This window comes from Macaca thibetana, chromosome 17, assembly GCF_024542745.1.
Source record: "Macaca thibetana thibetana isolate TM-01 chromosome 17, ASM2454274v1, whole genome shotgun sequence".
NCBI classification, from domain to species: Eukaryota; Metazoa; Chordata; class Mammalia; order Primates; family Cercopithecidae; genus Macaca; species Macaca thibetana.
Window position 1 is genome coordinate 57,480,537 of NC_065594.1, and position 14,149 is coordinate 57,494,685.

The following is a 14,149-nucleotide window of genomic DNA, read 5'->3' on the forward strand; positions in this document are numbered from 1 at the left end:
CTGTTGTCTAGGCTAGAGTGCAGTGACATAATCTTGGCTCACTGTAACCTCCACCTCCCTGGTTCAAGTGATTCTCCTGCCTCCTCCTGCCAGAGTGGATGAATGGTTCTTCTTGACCATCTAATCACTGTCTACTAAGACTTTAAAACTCTGCATCAACATCACCTTCCAGGTTCTTCCTTCTCTCCCCTATGCGATGCCTGGCATTGAAAATTTCTGTCTATGACTTTATCATGGTATGTTACCGTTATTAAATATAGCTGGGGTTACAGGTGTGCGCCATCACACCCAGCTAATTTCTGTATTTTTAGTAGAGACAGGATTTTACCATGTTGGCCATGCTGATCTTGAACTCCTGATCTCAGGTGATCCGCCTGCCTCCACCTCCTAAAGTCCTAGGATTACAGGTATGAGCCACCACGCCTGGCCCTTTTTCACATTTTTTTATACATGGATAAATAAGATAGAGATTAGAATTCTTATGTGCTAGGTGTATTTTCCCTTTGATAGTTTTACAAAATATTCTAGGTGTAGAATGTGTGGAACAGACTTCTTTCGTGTTTTCTGATCCTAGGGTTCCTGGGTTTTTGAGAACTTGTTTGTCTTGAAGTTTCCTTTAAGCCATGTACTCCTTGCATGCTTGTCTGTGCCCCTGCCTTCCAGGTACTGTGGGCATATGGGGGTTCCTTCTATTGAGTTTTCAGTTTTATTTTTTGAAAGAGAATGCAAAATAGATTGGGTCCTATGCCACCTTGTCAGTGATATGGTTGTGCATATTGTTGATATCAGTTAAAGGGCAATCACAGGAGCGTATCTATATATATATATATATTTGCATAACAAGGCCGTAAGTTAAAGAATTCACCAAACAAAGGCCGTAGGTTCACGAGTGAGACTGTTTTAATTGAACTGGTATTTGTACAAGGTGACACCCTGTTGCATACCACAGACCTCCTCCCTGAGTGACTCAGCCGCTGAGAAAGAAACCTCTGAACTGTTCATTAATACAGTCAGGTAGAGGTTGAGACTCCACTGAATAAACTCTAGGTTCCCATTTCTTTCAGTCAGATCCTCCCAGGGAATCACTACAGGCCGGTTAGCCAAAAAGTCCTGGTTTTCTGCTCAATAGAGGTAAGTTGAATTATACTTGCAAACAGAAATACATCTGCTGTATGTGCACAGCTTTCTCTGTGTTCCTTTCAAATGATTAAAATTAGAACTTACTGTATTATCTTTGTCTTTTCTTCCTATAAATTTTGACAGCCTCCAGCTGACTGTTAGCTCTGCTCTTCCTTGCTGTACTTTTAGGCCACATTGCATTGAACTTCTTGGCAACTTTACACGTTACGGGCATCACAGAAATGAGCACCTATTTGATTTTCTGGGTGGGAGCTGTCAGCTGGTGAATCCTGCCACACAAAGGATAATAAATTCTTTAAGCGAAGGGACCAGCACCTGCTGGTTTATTTTCTCAAGTGACTATACAAACATTTTTTAAAGGAACTTTCTGTTTTCATAAATGATGCTTTTAGTGAAATAGTGAACTCAAATATTGCTTTATAGTTAATAAGTCATATTTTTTCTCTACTGCTAAAAATATTGCAAGTTGTTGAGCTATGAGAGAGAGAGATTTATTTTTATGAGGTTTTGGTCTCCACCCTATCTTCCCCAAATAAGAAAATTGCCATTTCTTACTTGAAAGTACCAAGGAGTAAAGGCAGGGTGTGGGGGCAGAATAGGGGTATATGGTTCCTTACAGGGATCTGTGGGCATCTGGCCAACTTCTCTACAGTATATTCTGCATTCTAACCTAAGGAGTGATTAATATATATGGGGGCAATTTTCAAACTTTATTCATAGCCTAGTCCTGAAAAACCAGTTTTGGGAGACTTTTGGTAAGGATAGAAGAGTTCTTTTGTAATTAATAGTTAAGCTGACTTGTCTGGTTTGTGTTTTTTTTTTTTTTTTAATCATTTCTATTTATGATACAGAGCTGTGGAATTCAAATGCAGGGGCCACTCACAGCTTGCAAATTGCAGGTCTGTGTCCTCCAGAGAGGCGCCCCCACAGCATACTTGGCTCTATCTTTAGTACTTGAGTTCTCATGGCTTCCTATTGCTGACCAGGTCACCTGCAGTCTGAGAGGGGTTTAGGCACACAAGTGCTCAGTGCTCATTTCCCAGAGGTTTACCGAAGAATTTTATAACTTGGCTTTCAAGTGTTTATAGTAACCAGAAAACTAAAGCATAGCATGTGTGGGTAATTTTATTTTTCATAAAATGTGATTACATTTAAAACTGTCTTTCACTTCCACAGTTTATAACGTAGATATAGCCTTCCTAATATTTGCGGTGCTCCAGTGTTTAAAGTATCAGAAACATCAATTTGAGAAAACTGAGAAATGACAACAGTAAAAATTTTAGTAAAACATTCAGATGATCCTAAATGTTGGGATATGCAGAGAATGCCAACAACAGGTCAGAATTTTTATTGGAATGTTAGCTTCGTGTAAATCTTAGATCTAATTGACTGAATATTTCAACTGAAATGGAGCATAGGTCCATCTAGTCTAATGCCTGAATTTTCTAGATGAGAAAAACAAAGCATAAATGTTAAGTAACTTGTGAAGATCAGAGTAGCAGAACCAGAACATGAAGCCAAATTGCTTGTCTTTTGTCTTACTGAATTTTCTCAATATTTTTTCCAAATACTTTTTATTATAAAATATGTAGTAGCAATAAACGAACCACACTCCATCACAGACTGTGGTTATCCAGCAATATGTGGAAATATTATACTGTGTATGGTGTGACTAAGACATAATGGAAGACATAGACATATGTTTCCAACTTGTGGCTTGTGGAATCAGTGTTGCCATTTATTATATTTATGAGATTTTCATCTCAGGATCCAGTAGCCCCTCAGCAGGGAGGGGATCTGATGTATGTGTGTTAGCTGTGGTCTGTACAATCAGAACACCCTCGCCCCGAATGCCATTCTGTAGGTGATGCTTACCTGACTGCCTTCTCAGACTACCAGAATTATGATGAAATACCTGAGAGGTTCATATTCCTGGGGACTATGTAAACAAAACAAAGAATATGTTTTGAATGACTGAGCTCATACTGTGGAATGAACTAAGCAGTCAACTTAAGCAAACATTGTTTAACTGAGAGCATCCTATATGGTTCAGGCATCAACTCCCACCATTTCTTAAGAGTGAGGGGATCAAATCTTTGGCCCTGCAGTCCAAGGGAAATCTTTATTGGTTTCACTTGGCTTCACTTTCTGTCATTATCCTGCTTCTAGACCATTTGTTGATCATTTTCCATTTTCTTTGGCTAGGGACTTTGAAATAAAGATTTTTATATATTAATTGCTGCATACATAGCTGGAGTTGTTCCAAGTTCACTTCTGAATCAAAAGTCATTTTTGTTGTTGCTTTTTTTTTTTTTTTTGAGATGGAGTCTCGCTCTTTTTGCCAGCCTGGAGTGCAATGGCACGATCTTGGCTCACTGCAGCCTCCGCCTCCCATGTTCAAGTGATTCTCCTGCCTTAGCTTCTCGAGTAGCTGGGACTACACGTGTGCACCTGACTAATTTTTGTATTTTTAGTAGAGATGGGGTTTCACCATATTGGCCAGGCTGGTCTCGAACTCCTGACCTCAGGTGATATACACGCCTCGGCCTCCCAAAGTGCTGGGATTACAGGCATAACCAATGCACCTGGCCTTAATCAAAAGTCTTTATCAGTTATATTCCTTAAGTGTTTCCAGCTTACCACTGTACAAATGGTAAACTGTGATTTTTCCATGAACTTGTGATTTTGGGGCTCGGGAGAAGCTCTTCCTTACATGGATGCTTTGCCAAATGACAGCTACATTTACTAGACTTTCATTTCATGTTGATTACTAAATTTTTTAAGGATATGAGTCATCTTTTTATTGTAATACTTAACTGGAAGAGTGAATTTTATAGCTATCTATTAAATGACAACTGGTTTGCTTCTAGATACAAGAACTGATCGTCCTGAATCCTCATTATAATGGTATAATTGAGAGCTCTAAAAATCTAAATAATTTATTCTTTGTCTGTAGACCCAAGTTTCCCTGACTCTAAAATGTGATTACGTATCCTTCATATGAAACCTCCTGGGGAAAGGCAGTGAACTATAAGCCATGTTTTTCAAATTGAGATATATACATCCCAGGAGACTGTGTCAATATTCTAGAAAATGCAATACAATTATGAAATAAGCATGGCACATGTCTGTATAGGGAGCTAATTTTAGTTAAAAAACTTTGGAGAAAACTATCCCTATTGCCCTGCCCTCTCGCCAGTTCTCCCCAGGGTTCCCTCTTTTGTCATTAGAAATGTTGTGTGTAAAAGTTTAAAAGAAATTTGTATACAAATGCATGCAGGGATCTGAAATCTAGATAGACTTGAATTTGAACCACGATCCCATGTGGACAAACGGTGACATGTATGAGTATGCCTAACTCACAGCACCAGCAGATAAAAAGAAAAACTAGGATTCTTGCTGAATAATTAATAGATGCATAAAGTTATATAATGGTGTATTATATACATATTTTATAATATACATAGCATATTACATAATGGGACATATATGTATAATATGACTCACAATAGCACAAAAATATAGAAATCTAGAAAAAATCTCTACAAGAAAAATTTAAAATCCAGATTTAAAAAATAACAACATTTTATAGTAAGACATAAAGGTCAAAGTTGACCTTAAATGTCAGTTCTTCCCAAACTCTTTTATAGAATCTGTACAATTTTAGTCAAAAGTTCCAAGAATATTTATTTTGGAACCTTAGACAATAATTTAAAGTTATCTTAAAGAAATGAATAAATGAGAATAGCTGATAGAATTTCTAAAAAGGAAATTAATGAAGGGTGCTATGCTACTAGATATTAAAAATGTATGTATCAGAAAAACACAATAATAAAAGTAGTTTGTTTTTATTGTAAGAAACTAAAGACAGATTTCTTGAGAAAAACAGCCACAAAGCACATTTGAGAATATGTAAGAATTTAAAGTGTGACAAAGGATGAATCATGTATCAATGAGAAAGGGATTTATTCTCCCATTACCAAAGTAAATCCACATGGATTAGAGAGATTACATAAAACAACAAAATATATTGTAAAAATTAAAAGAAAAGTAAATATTTAGTTAACCTCATGTTTGTTCAACAAATATTCCTCTAGAACTGATTATGTACCAGGTACTGTGATAAGTTTTGAAAATCAACTGTGGAGAAGATGGGCTTCGCCACTACTCTTAAGATGTACAGTGTGTGAGTGTGTGCGAGTGTGAGTGTGTGAGTATGTGTGTATATGCGCGTGTTGGGGGTGGGGGAAGATTATTCAGCCACACACACAGACAGTCTTAGGTGATGTTATGGAAAGAAACTCTTTGCTATTTGAACACACAGTAGGGCTCATAACTTAGCCTGGGGAGGAAGGGGTGGGGCAAGTGGCAATGGCATCACGGAATGATTCCTGGAGGGTATAGAATGTGTGATCTGGAAGGTGAATGGAAGTCTTTCCTGAAGGAAAAGGAGGGGTTGAGGGAAGTTCAGAAAGAAGAGTGTTTCAGGCATAGATAGAATAAGCAATAGCTCACAGGTGATCAAAAGGATGGAGCACCAGACACTGGAAGGAGTTGCTATGGCTGAAGCCAGAGTGTGAGTGGGGAGCGGGAAGCAATGAGGCTGGAGAGTATGGCCTTGTTAACCTTGTTAAAAATTCGATTTTATCCTGACAGAAATGGAACACCCCTGAACAGCTTTAAGCAAGGTGATGACTACTTTGGCACCAGTGAGGAGAATGGATTAAAATTGAGGAAGTCTGGAGACTGAGAATGTAGCTGGGAAGCCGTTGGAATAGTCAGGAGATTACGGTAGTTTGAATTGGTGTCTTGGAAATAGAAAGATACATAACAAGAGATATTGAGTTATAGGACTTGACGATTGCTTGTACTTCGAGGTCAGAAAGAAGATTGATGGATGGTCTACAAAGATGGCTTTTAAAGAGTGAAAGTGGAAGAAATTATAAAGGGAAAAATAGGGAATGCAAAATCGAAAGCTCCTGATACAAAATTATAATTAGAAGCTAAATGAAAAACTAGGAAAGTAAAGATGAATGTTCCTGACATATAAAGAAAATGAGAAATCAGTAAGAAATATATAATAATTGTCAATGGATAATTTATAAAATAAGCAAAAAATGCCCTGTAAAGTGAAGACAAATATGCAAGTAAAACAAAATGATTCTACTTTCACTTATTATGTTATTAAAAAGATTAATGAATGATAATTCTAAATGCTGGCAAATGCGTAGACACTCATGCTGCTGGTGGATGATAAACTACTATACGATTTACGGAAAGAAACTGGACAATAGGGATCAATAATATTTTAGAAATAATACATCTTGGCAAGCAATTGCACTTCTAGGATCCATTCAAAGAAAATAATCAGATACTTGGTGAAAGACTTTTATATGGTTTTTTAGAAACAACAGAGGAATGATGTTACATTAATAAATAAAATGGGCTGGGCGCGGTGGCTCACATCTGTAATCCCAGCACTTTGGGAGGCCGAGGCAGGCGGATCATGAGGTCAGGAAATCGAGACCATCCTGATTAACACGGTGAAACCCTGTCTCTACTAAAAATATAAAAAATTTGCCAGGTGTGGTGGCGGGCGCCTGTAGTCCCAGCTACTCGGGAGGCTGAGGTGGGAGAATGGCGTGAACCCAAGAGGCAGAGCTTGCCGTGAGCCAAGATCGCACTACTGCACTCCATCCAGCCTGGGTGACAGAGCAACACTCCGTCTCAAAAAAAAAAATAAAAAATAAAAAATAAATAAATACATAAATAAATAGATAAATAAAATGAGATATTTTGTAGCTGCAAAATAAATATTTAAATATTCTTAAATGGCATTGGAAAAATGCATAGCAGTAGGCTCTAAGTGGGCAAAGAAAAATCCTGGAAGAAAATTGCTGTGATTGATTAAAGGTGTCTGATTTTTTTTTCTTTTTTTATGCTTTCTTGTATTTTCCACATTTTATATATACTTTCTTGTATTTCCACATAAGTTCTAAATATAATGAGAAAGATTTATATTGTGTAAAATTGGGATAGAGAATAGCTACATGCCAGAGCTTTCGTGAATATGAAATCCAGTAAAGTATTTAAGATAACTAACAGGGTTTTGGCTCATAGTCTATGGTCAAAATTTGAGTTTTTAGTCATTTAACTTGTATTTTCAGCTAGAACTGAAAATAGCCCCTCGTGGGGCTCAGGTGATAGATAACTTTTATTGGATAGCTTTTTTAATCAATGAATGTTAGACCAGTGTTTTTTGTAAAATGAAATAAATAATTATAGGTCACTATTCACATTAAAGCTTACTGTTATCATTCTGCAGAAAAGATGGGCCATAAGAAAAAGAGCTGGTGAGGGTTGCGTATTAAAAACTAGAATCAGGCAGAGGCAGGCGGATCACGAGGTCAGGAGTTCGAGACTAGCCTGACCAACATGGTGAAACTCCATCTCTACTAAAAATACAAAAATTAGCCAGGCATGGTGGTGCGTGCCTATAATCCCAGCTACTCAGGAGGCTGAGGCAGGAGAATAGCTTGAACCCCAGAGGTGGAGGTTGCAGTGAGCCAAGATCATGCCATTGCATTCCAGCCTGGGCTACAGAGCAAGATTCCGTCTCAACAAGCAAACAAACAAACCCCAGAATCAACAGTGAGAAAATTGTATGGTAGGGTCTTTCATTTGTGCTACATTCTGGACTCTGTTTCACCATCAGTAAACAAGTTTCCCAATGCTAAGCTTAGATTGTGAGGTTGTGTGACTGAAGAAATAGCTGCTTTCTAACCATCACAGAAGGCTAAATGAATCTCAGCCTAATGATTTTTGGATTTCCTTTTAGGCTGTGTATTCAGGCTAAACACAGTTGTTTGTTTCTGAGAGATCATTTAAAAATGGATTTAAATAGATTTGTTAATATTACACTTCATGAAGCACTGTTTGTTTTCCCCTTACATATATTTCTTGTACTTTTAGGTGGTAATTAGTTGTTTGATGGTTTGTTTTATTTATCTTCCAAAAAATAATGCTTCTGGTTATTGGTCTGTAATTATAGAGCCCCTCTTATACTTCTACTGAAAATGGTTTTATGGCATTTGTCCTTTTCCAATTCCTAGGGATTTTCGCTGTTTCATTGATTTCTGGGAAACAAGTAGTGGTGGGGTTGGCACTGTTACTGCGCCCTGAAACCCTCAGGACATTTTCAGAAGCAAAAGTGAATACCACCAGGGCGATTTGCCACCCTGTGTCATTTTCTAGACCCCTTTTCTGTATTTGTTCACTTATTCTACTTTAGCTTTTTTGCATTCTCCATCACTAAAGAGATTTGCCCTGGGCAACTATTGACATTTGGTCTTTCATAAAGATAGTAATTTATAAAAATATACTAGAAGCTTGATAAATTGATTGAAAGATTTTGGTTTAGTTAAAATATCCAAATGTCACTCTATGTAGATCTCATGATACTTTGGTAAAATGGTCAAAGAAAGTCTGCTCCAATTCTTCTTTTCTGTTGAGCTCCACCATGGATCTCTATTGTTGCCATCTTTATGTCCATGAGTACCCAATGTTTAGTTCCCACTTATAAGGGGAAACACTTGGTATTTGGTTTTCTGTTTCTGCATTAATTCGCTTAGGATAATGACCTCCAGCTGCATCCATATTGTTGCAAAGAACATAGTTTCATTCTTTTTTTATTCACCACTTTTTAGTCTAGTAAATTTCTTCCTGTTAATTCCTTTTTGTTTCTCGGGCTTCTGAGATAGGTACTCTCGTGTCAGGTTGATTTGAGTTTGAAACTCAACTGGGCGATTCACTAGTTATGTAACCTCAGGCAAACTAGTCATCTTGAGACTCTTTCCAGAAAAAAAAAAAAACTGCCTACATTTCGCCCACTGCCCACATTTCCAACTCCTGCCCTATCCTTCTGCAAAAAGACTCTGACTTCACTGAAACCATTCATCATTAAGTTTCATGTAAAGAACAAGTATAATAATAGTAACAACCTAAAGGCATGTAAGGCTTAAATGAGACAACACCTGTGAAATATAAGCTCAAAATAGTTATTATTATTGTGGGACCCCAAATCTAAACAGTCAGAATTGAAGTCCTCGTTTTTTCTCTTTTCTTCCATCATCCTTTATTTTGCTAATTTAGTTTCTGCTGCACTTTTTTTTTGTTTTTCTTTTCTGCCTTATTTCTCCTATTCCTTTTCCTCTATGAGCCCTTCTTTAACCAATTTTAGTTTCTTTGTTCACACAATCTTTCTTAAGAGAAGGTTAGCAGGGAGTGCTAAAGACTTCCTCAGGTAAGCCAAGAGGCATTATGTCTTTGGGTGGGAAGGGAAGAGTGAGATTTTAAAAGTCTTCATGCTGAGAGAACCCAAAAGATGACGAAGATTCTAGCTGAGCTGGGAACTGGCCCAGGAAATTCTTGGCACTGGGACAGGAAGAGCTGGGGCTGCGATCGTGCTGGGGGACTGAAGTGAAAGTTGGCTCAGGGAATTATTGGCATGGGGACAAGAGGAGCTGGGGCTCAGGGTGGGGGGAGCGGCAATTGGGTCACCTAATGGACGTAAATGCTCCCAGAGGAAGTGCTCTTATTAGAGATAGAAAATACTGAAGGAAATTGATTAAGGGCATGGAGAGATGAGGAGAAGCTGAAAAGAAGACAAATGTAAGAAATAGGAGATGCTGATAGTTTCAAATGCATACGAAAAGAGCTAAGAAAGTTGATTGATTTCATGATTTAGAACTTGAGCAGTGATTTCATGTAAAACCTAAAGACAAATGTCCTTGGGCAGAAGCAGTAGGCAGCAGATAAAACTAGCTGTTTCTGGTGTTTGGCCACAAAGAGGAAATGAAAGATGGGCCAGTAATTGAAAATATTTTTTCCCTCTCTCCTCATAGACTTTGACTTTGTGATTTCATATCATAATTTTCAACACATGCATTCAGTGCTTCATAGGTAAATGGTTTTCTGCTTCCCAGCATAGGAGAGACAGCATTCACACATCTTTTCTCATAATATTACACTTCTAAAACACAGTTGCTGGTGTCTGTAATCAGTAGGCATATGTACTGGCAACAGTCTTTTGAGAAGCCAAGATTAGAGTTTCATCTTTTTTGTGAGAAGCTAAAAACCTAGTTGGAATGAAACTGAAATGTGGCACTTAGAAATAAATCCAATTAGCTGAACCGGAGTCCAGTCGGGAACCGTGTCAAGCCACTTCTGGCTGCAGTGTGGTCATCGGAGAGTGAGTTTTGAGGCTGAGCTGTCAGGAAATGTTGGGGCCGTCGTTCATTCCTGCTGTTCCTCTCACCTGTTCTCCCATGAGCATCCATCATCTGGGACTCCAAGCATTTCTCTGAGTGCCTGATATGGGTCATATCACATGGCACTTTGAGGTACCTATAGTATCACTTACGGAAAAGAGCTCTGGCGCTGCAGTCACACAGACCTAACTGCAGTTTCTGATTCTTCCTCTAACTGTGTACTTTGGGCAGGTTATTTCACCTCTCCGAGGTTTGGACTCCCATAATTATAGATAATAGTACTGACCTGGAAGGATTAAATAAGATAATGTGCATAAAACATGTGGTACAGCAGGTGGTACATGGTAGGGGCTTAACATGTGACCCTTCTTGCTAGGAACATTGAACACATATGTTTTGTCGATACAAGAATCATACATCCTTGCAATTACATACGAATTTTGAGGAGTGACATTCACCACTACCAAAACTAGAAAAAAAAAAAAAAGTATCACACATATCATTTGTAGACTCCTGTCAACTTTTGGACCTTTTATTTGCTGCACGATGGCTTAGTGACATGGAGGAAGAGCATTAGGCTTAAGTAACAAAAAAAAAAAAAAAAAAAAAAAAAAAAAAAAAGAAAAAAGAAAAGGAAAATAAATCTCTTAAACAAACGAGGAGGTTTATTTTTCTCTTGGAAGGAGAAGCTCAGAGATAGATAATACAGGGCTCTTGTGGCAACTCTATGACACTGTCAAGGAACCAGGTCCCTTCTAACTTCCTGCTCTGCTATTTTTCGTGTGTGAATTTAGTCCCTATGGTTGCCCATAGTCCCTAAGGTCCAAGAGGACTGCTCCTCCCTCCTGCAAGCCACCTTACTTTCAGAAAAGAGTGGGGGAGCACAAAAGCACACATTCTTCCCAGGGACTTCCACTTCAATTGTAATAGTCAGAACTACAAATGTGTCTACTGCTAGCTTCAGAGAGCCTGAGAAATGTGGCTTTAGCTATCAGTAAGAAAGAAGGGGAGAATGGATATCAGATATGCCGTCATTGTCTGCTATAAGTCTCTACTTGGAAATCTCCAGATCATCATGACTGGACCTTTCCTTACTGTCCTCTCCCATTGGAACATACCGCCCCCAGCCCCCCCCCCAAATTTAAGATAAATCTTAAACATTAAAAAAAAAATGTGAGTAACATTTGTAATTTTAAAGAGAGAGGCATGGCATTCTGGAATAATTCTTAAAATAAAAATTTAGATTTACCCCAAAATCTACAGTAATGATTACTAACTGTTTTAAGAATGAAAATTCATTTTTAAAATAAAAACATTCATGATGTTTTACATATAAGACTAATTATATTTTCAGTAATTTACTGGTTGACAAAAGGGTATGATGGATTTGGTATAAAAATGCTTGGATGCTGAGTGCAGAAGGATTTGCAAGCAGACCCTTTGCAATGAACTCAGTGCCACTGCCTTTCATCCCTCACTCCCTCATCCTCTGCCCATCTGGAGGTCTGCACCCAGGGTTATGTATCATACTGGGAGGGCTGAAGTCTTAATCAACTCTCGGATCATCAGAAATTCCTGCAAAAAGATGTGTAGAGGAAAACAGGTATCTCTTCATCATTTTATGTTTAGGGATAGCTCCAATCAGACCCAGCATTCTGCCATAGGGTCTGATATTTTCATGCTTTTGTCAGCTAGGTGTTTTCCTGAAGACCTGGTTAAATGAAAACCAGTGAAATAAGACGTTTGAACAAGCTCATGGGCCTTACCCTCTTTCTCTCTGTTAATGACTAGCCCCAGGTATCCTATAAATACCCCCACTGGCTTCATCCCAAAACTTCTGGGATATTCCCTAAGAATAGTTTCTGGTAAACCCACTTTCTTTCTCTGGGACATCCCAGCTGCCTCTTCCATAGTACATAGCTCTTTGGCCAAAAACCCAGATGGTTGCTGTGTTTTAAATTTTCTTTGGTATTCTACCCATATCCCACCTCAGTCCTCCTCTGACCTAGGCTTCTGCTGCCCTTTTAGGGTCTGCGAGGTAGGGAGGAAAGTTCAAACAATAAAATGCTTTAGATGATTTTATAGGAATTTGTAATTTACAAAGCATTATCTCATTTAATTTCCATAACAACCTTTTAAGATTGCTATAACTTCCTCTTTGCAGAGGCAGAAGCAGAGACTTGGCCCAAGTAGCTAATGAGTGATGAAGCTGGGACACACACAATCTGGGACTTTCTTGCTCAAGGGCTGTCAATCATTTTTCCTCCTATGCCACTGCAAACACATTAGGTTGTCACCTGTTCAGGCACATTTTACTTCAGATTGGCTAGTAGACAGAAAGATCCTGAGGCCTTGAAGGTCAGATGAATTTTGAGGGTTTGAGGGAGATGGAAAGTTCTGGAGCATAAAGGGAAGCTAAGGATAAGATGTAATGGGGAAAAGAAGGGTGTTGACATTAAGATGGGCAGGAAGTCTGTATAAAGATCAGCGTGTATCTTTAACTCTCTGATAGGATTTGGCTCTGTGTCCCCACCCAAATCTCACCTTGAATTGTGAGAGTCCCCACATGTCGTGGGAGGGACTTGGTGGGATATAATTTAATCATGGGGGTGGGGTTTTTCTCATGCTGTTCTCGTGATAGTGAATAAGTCTCGTGAGATCTGATGGCTTTATGAAGGGCAGTTCCCCTGCACATGCTCTCTTGCCTGCCCTCATGTAAGATGTGACTTTGCTTATCATTTGCCTTCTACCATCGTCGTGAGGTCTCCCCAGACATGTGGAACTGTGAGCCAATTAAACTTCTTTCCTTTATAAATTACCCAGTCTGGGGTATGTCTTTATTAGCAGCATGAGAACAGACTAATACACTTTCTAAAAGAAAATAAGGGAAATTTTCACAAGCAGAGGATATTTGTTCAGGGAGGCTGGCATAAGTAGCATCAGTAGAAGAATATGGCATGCATAAGATAAATTTATGTGTTTTAATGAGTGTAAGTATGTTTTCTAAAAACTGAATTCTAATTTTATAGCTATAGGGATAGCTCTTTATGTTGTATACTTATAAGTAAATTATTTATATATAGACTGTATTTACTAACTATATACTACATATATAGTTTATGTATTTTATCTTTTATTGATATAAAATATTTTACATATTTGTGGTATACATGTGTGTTACATGCATAGGGTGTATAGTGATCGTGTCAAGGTATCCATTATCTGAATGTTTAACATTTTTATGCATTAGCTTCATTTTGAGTCTTCTGGTTACTTTGAAATATACGTAATGTTGTTGCTTACTCACCCTAGCCTGATATCAAACATTAGAGCTATTACTCATAACCAACCTCTCTTCATTCCCCTTTCCACCCATACTCCTACCTGTCTCTGGTATCTATCATTCTACTCTCCACTTCTATGAGATTAAGTTTTTTAGCTCCCACATATGAATGAGAACATGCAGCACTTGTCCTTCTGTGCCTGGCATATTTCACTTAACATAGTGTCCTCTGGTTCCATCCATGTTGCTACAAATGACAGGATCTCATTCTTTTTTATGGTCGAAGAGTATTCCACTGTGTATAGTTCCATTGTGCATATATAACCTATTTGCTTTATCCATTTGTCTGTTGATGGGCACTTAGGTTGATTCAATATCTTTGCTATTGTGAATAGTGCTGCAATAAACACGTGAGTGCAGGTATCCCTTTAATATACTGATTTCTTTTCTTTGGGAT

The 14,149-nt window shown here is 38.2% G+C and overlaps 2 protein-coding genes across 16 annotated transcripts in view; one reads left to right on the forward strand and one right to left on the reverse strand.

The window, feature by feature from the left end:
• MYCBP2 (MYC binding protein 2) overlaps nucleotides 1–14,149 on the reverse strand; it is a 1,055,480-nt gene that overhangs the window by 498,679 nt on the left and 542,652 nt on the right. The gene's annotated exons all lie outside the window — the stretch shown is intronic.
• Nucleotides 969–14,149, forward strand: part of SCEL (sciellin) — a 110,415-nt gene continuing 97,234 nt past the window's right edge. For 11 of the 15 annotated variants that reach the window (XM_050766439.1, XM_050766441.1, XM_050766446.1 and 8 more), the window contains exon 1: nucleotides 970–1,131. The gene's annotated coding sequence lies outside the window, so the exon portion shown is untranslated. Of the gene's footprint in view, nucleotides 1,132–14,149 lie in introns of all 15 variants that reach the window. The other 4 variants (XM_050766451.1, XM_050766452.1, XM_050766455.1 and 1 more) reach the window with 2 other exon arrangements.